Raw genomic sequence first — 6,885 nt, 5'->3', positions numbered from 1 at the left:
ATTGAGTTCTAATTGAGAAAGTAGACTGCTCGAAAATACATTTATATAGGAGAGTACCCGAATATGAGATACTCTTGCAATATGAGATAGCGGGGTTTCAGCTAAACTAAGAGGCCCACTCTGTTGGTTCTATCACTAATTTGCAGCCCTTGAAGAAAAAGTAATTTCGGGGTAAAGACAATTTTTCATTGTGCTTCTAAAGATTATGAGCGAACATTTCGTGAAATCGGTGGTGGTCGAGTTCTTGGAAGGGAAGTCTTTAAACCCTATTTATAATACATTAAATAAGTACTTAGCAGTAAAGTCTGCCTGGAGGGATAGGGGTTGAATAACTAAGTAGGAAATATCGATAGTGTTCAAATTTTGAATGATACAGGTCAGACGTAGTAAGTGAGATTTATGAGAGATTTTCTGGAGTATCTCATGTTATGAGAATAGTTTAACAAGCTTGGAAGAAGGACTTTTTTGACATTTTTGTATTTTCAGCTAAAAAAAATTTGATGAAATTTTTCATTTAAACACCTTATGGTAGACTAAATTCCCTTTAAAATAACCTACATATCTCACTTTTAAATTCAGGTCTGAGAATTCCGGCAATCACACCAAACAGAGTTGGTATCTCATATTTGGGTACTCTCCTCTATGAGAAAGACATTCAAGTATTTACGTCTTACGCTTTTATTTTGAGCCACATCATTATAATATTATTATTACTTCAAGCCGGCTTTTCATAGGGATTTGTTGTGTTTCTTGTTACTATATTTCAAGAAGTGGCCGTAGGTCAAGGAAAAATAACGAAAATTTATTCTTCAAAGAAAATCATTGATTTTGAACAATTTTGAAAATGAAGTTTTGCGGCGAACATTCTTGTTAATTTTTGAAATTGCTTTGTATTTCAATATCTTTCTGTACAGTTGGTTCCTCCTGACGACATATATTTAGTTACAAATTGTATTATTTGTTATAAAATTCTTCTTTTTAGATGAAATGTAACTAGTTTATTGAAAATTAATATTTTTATACTTAAAAGTTTAGTGCTTTTGGTTTGATTATTCGAATATTTAGTTGAAAATTCTTCTTTGCAGGTTAAAAATTCAACATTTTATTTAGAAATACATATCTCATGGTAGAAATTCATCTTTTATCGTTGAAATAAATTAATGAATCTTAATCTTTTAAATTTAAGTTTGAAATTGTTTTATTCCATTCCTAAAATATTCTATGTTCAAAATATTACAAGATTAAAATGCTGATTTTACAAATAAAAATATTGTGTTTCAACTATCTATTGATGAAGTTTAATACTTTTTTAAAATAACTTATTTCAAATATAGTCAATATTGTGGTTGCAAAAACTGACAATGTATTGGTGTATAAAATTCTAAAGATTTTTTCGAGATAGAATATCCTGAGAATACTGAACATCATCTGGATCTTTTATGACTTTTATTCATTCAAAAACGAGAATCCAGATATCAGTGTATCGCAGTTTTAATATTAATTTGTGATTCAAAGGTCTTATTAACAAAACCATCCATATCCAATTTGAATCTACAAGAATGTACCTGATGTTACAGCCGTTGAGTGTTAATGTAGAATTAAATTTTATTTTCATGATTTCTATCTGACAAGGGGAAGGCCCGAAGGTCGAAATTCAAATCGAGTTCGCGAGAGCATAATTCGAAAGATTATCGAATTTCATCCGACATGTGTCCAGCTTTTTTGTAAGTGCAGCCCAGATTTAAAAAAATTAGTTTTTGAAAATCGCAGCTAACTTCACTGATTTAATAGTATCAGTCACGCGACACGTCTCTCATATAGCCTCGCTGGCCTGGTGATAGCATCTCTCATTGCGACTCCGCTGCAGTGGGGTTTGAATCTTTTAGCTCGAAATTTGTTTTATACAAAATACAAAATTAGAATAATCACTAATATAAATTAATTATTTGCTATTAATTATTCATCATTATTCATTATTATTTGACAGAATTTCATATAATATATTATATACATATATACACACGTACCCCAGAATTGCTCACCTCCAAATAGTCCGTTTTCACGCTTAAATGTTTCTGCGCGTCCCGCCGCACAGTGCGGCGAATTAGAAAATTGAGGTTCATAATGATCCAGAGCCTACAATTTTCATCCGCTTCCTTCTTTTTTTTTTTAAATTAAAGTTAATTAAATTCTGAAGAGGTACGTCGAAGGTGACTTTGCTAAAAGGGCTCTGTTTGTTCGTTATTCAAGTTGCGAAATGCACAAAAAAACCATAATTTTTTATATTTGAGCTGCTGGCTCTGTAGCATTCATTGATTTTACCTCAAAAAGGTGAAACCCTGATAGATTTACAATCGATTAACGGATCCTAATAACTTAGATGAAGCTCGTGCAATCTGTTCAATAAATAAGCGCCTCTGTATATATAAAATGCATTTTTTCTGCGCAATCATTAGGTTTGCCTTAAAAAATGAAAATTCCATGACAGAAATGGACAATCAAAATATTTACCATTGTTATAAACAATACTGATTAAGAAATGCATGAAAGGGTCACTCTTTGATAAAAAAATCCATTTTTTTTGTTTGCATAGACGCTTTCAAATAGGAAAAATCTCTTTCTTGATGAAATGTTGATTATATCATAAAAAACGAAACTCCTACGACTCAAGGGTCGTAAATAATGAAAGTCGGGAAAACACAAAAATCCAATGGATACCTACGTGAACTTTTCAATGTCCTTCCAAAAAAACATCGTAAGCAATTGAACGTTGAGTGACGAGATAAATGTGAGAACCGGAACAAGTGAAAAACGAAACAACTGAAAATCTAGAAACACAATCGATTTGAGTCGTAGGAGTTTCATTTTTTATGATATAATCAGCATTTCATCAAGAAAGAGATTTTTCCTATTTGAAAGCGCCTATTAAACGCATTTCTTAAGCAGAATTGTTAATAAAAATGAAAAATATTGTTAAACGTCAGTTTCCTCCATTAGAATATTAATTTAGGGATAAAATAAACAATTATGTAACAAAAAAAATGGATTTTTTCTATCAAAGAGTGACCGTTTAACGCATTTGTTAATCAATATTGTTTATAACAATGGTACATATTTTGATTGTCTATTTTTGTCATGGAAATTCCATTTTTTAAGGCAAACCTAATGATTGCGCAGAAAAAATGCATTTTATATATACAGAGGCACTTATTTATTAAATTTGTTTATGGAATTTGTTTTTGTTTATAACAATCAAAAAAATTACACTAGTGTTTGATTTCAACGAAACATTAATTCCACTCGATTTCGCGGGGAAAACGTGATAAAAAGAACTTTCAGGCTTCAATGTTCAACAATAATCGATTTTGTTTATAAATCTGTTTATAACAATTGAACAGATCGCACGGACTTTATCTAATTTATTAGGATTCATTAATATATTGTAAATCTATCAGTTTTTCACCTTTTTGAGGTAAAATCAATGAATGCTACAGAGCAGGCAGCTCAAATATGAAAAATTATGGTTTTTTGGCATTTTGCTACTTGAATAACAATCAAACAGAGCCTTTTTAGCAAAATCGCCCTCGACAGACCTCTTCAGAATTTAATTAGCTTTAATTTTTAAAAAATGGAAGCGGATGGAAATTGTAGGCTCTGGATCATTTTGAGCCCCAATTTTCTAATTCGCCGCACTGTGCGCCGTGCGACACGAACTGTGGTGCGTCGCTCGCAGTGACCTCGAATAGCCAGGGCGGAATATACATCGGCGAGAAAATTCGAGTCCTCTGGCTTTGACGTTGAATAAGGATGTGAAGAAAAAATGGTAGGTTAATGAAAGAGGTATCATTTTAAAGGTGCAAATGTTGTACGTTAATGAGCCAAAAAGTAATATTCCAAAAAATTATTTGTGGCTTACAGATCTGAAAGTCTGATGAAAAGTAAGGAAATTTGATAGCTTTTAAAAACAGTGAACTTTGAAGCATAGTTTTTTATAAAAAAAATAATAGGACAAATCTGAAAAAATCATGATGGTACATTAAACATTTATGACCAGATTGCCGTCGAAAAATTTGCCAAATATAAATAACTTTTCGTTTTTTGTGAATAAATATGCGACCGCACTATCTTCAGTTCTAATGAAGATAATGAAGTGATTTAAATTGGAGGTAGTTAGTTGAACTATCTGTACTAATTTACAATTTGACGAAAGTATGTGCTTCTTGTTGTCTTCGTTCAAACCGCAATATTTGAAGTCAGTTTTTTATATAGGAAAGCTAGTGCGTGAGCCCAGCGTGGTGCCGTTTTTTAAGGGGATCAACCTCGGGTTTCCTTAACCCGACCTACCCAATTTGTGACTCCGAGCCTCACTCTGGCCTTCAAACCCTTTCCCCGTGTTGAGGAAAACCGAGGCCGATCCTCTGAAAAAACGGCACCACGCTGGGCTCTCTCACTTGCTTTCCTATATAAAAAACTGACTTTAAATATCGAGATTTGTACGAAGATAACAAGAAGCACATACTTTCTTCAAATTGTAAATTATTATAAATCGTTCAACTAACTCCCTCCAATTTAAATCACTTCATTATTTTCATTAGAACTAAAGATAGTACGCTCGCATATTTATTCACAAAAAACGAACAATTATTCATATTTTGCAAATTTTTCGACGGCAATCTGTTCAGAAATGTGGACCACCATGATTTTTTTCAGATTTTTCCTATTATTTTTTTTTATAAAAAACTATGCTTCAAAGTTCACTGTTTTTAAAAGCTATTAAATTTGTTTACTTTTTATCAGATTTTCAAATCCGTAAGCTACAAATAATTTTTTGGAATATTAGTTTTCGGCTCATTAACGTACAACATTTGTACCTTTAAAATGATACCTCTTTTATTAACCTACCATTTTTTCTTCACATACTTATTCAATGTCAAAGCCAGAGGATTCGAATTTTCTCATTTTAATTGCCCCTACAAATTGTCCGCCTGACCCTCGAGGCTGGACTATTTGTGGGGTACGAGTGTATAATAATAATTCTATATAATATTTCATCAACAAGATTGAAAGAATTAATCACACATTTCAAATCTGATATTATATGTTATTATATAATATATGAAATACATACTATTTTTACCTTTAATTACGAAGCAAATAGTTTGGATTGATAGGGTAGGTGGGGCGCAACGGAACAGGCGGGTAAAACAGAACGCTACTATATCTGAAAAAATATTCACACTTCAAGTTTGATATTAATTTATTAAATAAAAATAAGTCTAATAAGTTGAGGTAAGCGAAAAAAAAATTGATATTTCATGTAAATTGTATCAGAAAGTAAGTGCAAATTTTTAGTACTTCAGAATTCAGGAATGGTGTGATTTTCGAGAGAAAATAATGTACTAATAATGTTCTTATCCCATTTTCCCTTACAAGAATTTCAAAAAATGATGTTCAAATTTTCTGTTCTTGGCATTAGATTTAACTATAAATTATTTATAAAAGAAAATTAGGGATGCAAATAAAATTGTCATTGGGGGCGAGATGCAACAAGCTGAATGGGGCGGAATGGAACACCGGAACATCCGCGAATTTAACCTGTCGCAGTTACTGTCAGTCACTGTCAGTGTAGCCTGTCCTCGTCGGATAGTAGCGAGATATTTGTAACAAATAAAAAGTGATAAAGTACATGATTTAAGTTATTAAAATGCGAAATTATAAAAGGAAGATTGTTACTACTATCGGCGAGAAAATTCGATTCTCTGGCTTTGACGTTGAATAAGTATGTGCAGAAAAAATGGTAGGTTAGTAAAAAAGGTCTCCAACGGTCTCCAAAAAATTATTTATAGCTTTTAAAAACAGTGAACTTTGAAGCATAGTTTTTTCTAGAAAAAATAATAGGAAAAATCTGAAAAAATTCATGGTGGTACATTAAACATTTCTGAATAGATTGCCGTCGAAAAATTTGCCAAATATAAATAACTGTTCGTTTTTTGTGAATAAATATGCGACCGCATTATCTTCAGTTCTAATGAAGATAATGAAGTGATTTAAATTGGAGGTAGTTAGTTGAACTATCTGTAATAATTTACAATTTGAAGGAAGTATGTGCTTCTTGTTGTATTCGTACAAATTGCGATATTTGAAGTCAGTTTTTTATACAGGAAAGCAAGTGCGAGAGCCCAGCGTGGTGCCGTTTTTGCAGGGAATCGGCCTCGGTTTTCCTCAACACAGGGAAAGGGTTTGAAGGCCAGAGTGAGGCTCGGAGGCACAAGCTGGGTAGGTCGGTCGGGCTGAGGAAAACAGAGGACGATCCTCGAAAAAACTGCACCACGCTGGGCTCTCGCACTTTCTTTCCTATATAAAAAACTGACTTCAAATATCGCAATTTGTACGAAGACAACAAGAAGCACATACTTCTTTCAAATTGTAAATTATTACAGATAGTTCAACTAACTACCTCCAATTTAAATCACTTCATTATCTTCATTAGAACTGAAGATAGTGCAGTCGCATATTTATTCACAAAAAACGAAAAGTTATTTATATTTGGCAAATTTTTCGACGGCAATCTATTTAGAAATGTTTAATGTACCACCATGAATTTTTTCAGATTTTTCCTATTTTTTTTCTATAAAAAACTATGCTTCAAAGTTCACTGTTTATAAAAGCTACAAATAATTTTTTGGTATATTACTTTCCGGCTCATTAACGTACAACATTTGCACCTTTAAAACGAGACCTTTTTCATTAACCTACCATTTTTTCTTCACATACGAGGGTAGCTCAATAAGTCCTTAGAATGAAGTATAAAAACAATTTTTTTGGGTAAATTTTTTTTTATTTTTCAACATAATCTCCTTGAAGCTCTATACACTTGGTCAATCG

The 6,885-nt window shown here is 32.1% G+C and overlaps 1 protein-coding gene across 3 annotated transcripts in view; it reads left to right on the top strand.

The window, feature by feature from the left end:
• The window catches only part of LOC117173131 (caskin-2-like), a 148,707-nt gene that overhangs the window by 126,677 nt on the left and 15,145 nt on the right, over nt 1-6,885 (top strand). The gene's annotated exons all lie outside the window — the stretch shown is intronic.

The sequence above is a fragment of the Belonocnema kinseyi genome, chromosome 5 (genome assembly GCF_010883055.1).
Source record: "Belonocnema kinseyi isolate 2016_QV_RU_SX_M_011 chromosome 5, B_treatae_v1, whole genome shotgun sequence".
Classification (NCBI taxonomy): Eukaryota; Metazoa; Arthropoda; class Insecta; order Hymenoptera; family Cynipidae; genus Belonocnema; species Belonocnema kinseyi.
The sequence above is the reverse complement of the archived record's forward strand: the minus strand, read 5'-3'. Positions and strand labels throughout refer to the sequence as shown.